Raw genomic sequence first — 990 nt, forward strand, 5'->3', positions numbered from 1 at the left:
TTTTTTTTTTTTTTTTTTTTTTTTCCCGACATTTTTTTTTTCACGTGAAGTGTGTGCATGTACATTCAGCTGCATGCTGCGATTTGATTTGTGTGCGAAATGGGTGATAAATTGGCCGGACTAAAAGCACATATGTATGTACACGCGTACCACATAACCAACGTGTCGTATACACGTATACACATGTACACGTATACACATATACACGTATACACATATATACGTATACACATATATACGTATACACACCGCACGTCCACCTCTACGTGTATACCTCCCCCGCGAACTGTTCGTTTGTCGTGACAGCTGTGGAAATGCGGAGAAATATGCAGCTCGCCGTGCAACGGAAAAACGAGGCGGTGAATATTCGCCTTTTGTAGAGTCATTAAAACTCGCACCTGTGCCAAATACATACTGCGCGGTTGTACACAACTCTCAGTGGGGGAAAAAAAATAAATCGCATTTTTTGTGTGTAACAGGTTATTTTGCTTCCCCTCCCAGCAGTTCCCCTCCCAACATTTCGCCTCCCAGGAGTACCCCTCCCAACATTTCTCCTCCAAACACTTCGCGCCGTTGCATTTCGCTATACTTCGCTTCGCCTTACTTCCTCCTCCACTGCTTCCCCATTTTGCCGCTATCTTTGCGCCCCCCAAAGATGCCAACTTTTAAGCGGAATGATCCCCACGTCGTATTTTTGCTGCGCGTTTTTTCTCCCCCATTTTTGAAAACTGGCATATTTTCTGCGCATTTTTTTTTTTACACATCCCAGAGGCAACACACAGGAAAACATCTCGCCCTATCGCTCCTCATCGAGTTAGAAAAACAACGTTAATTTGAAACTCTCCTTTAGTTATGTCATTTTTACCCGTTTTTTTCCCTCTTGCAAATAAATTTAACCATTTTGTAAAATTCGCGCATGTCAAAATGTTACTCCTTGTTTGGCGCATTTGCAAAGATGAGGCATTTCTTTTGCCAAAATAGCAGGAAAAA

The sequence above is a fragment of the Plasmodium cynomolgi genome, chromosome 9, assembly GCF_000321355.1.
Source record: "Plasmodium cynomolgi strain B DNA, chromosome 9, whole genome shotgun sequence".
NCBI lineage: Eukaryota > Apicomplexa > Aconoidasida > Haemosporida > Plasmodiidae > Plasmodium > Plasmodium cynomolgi.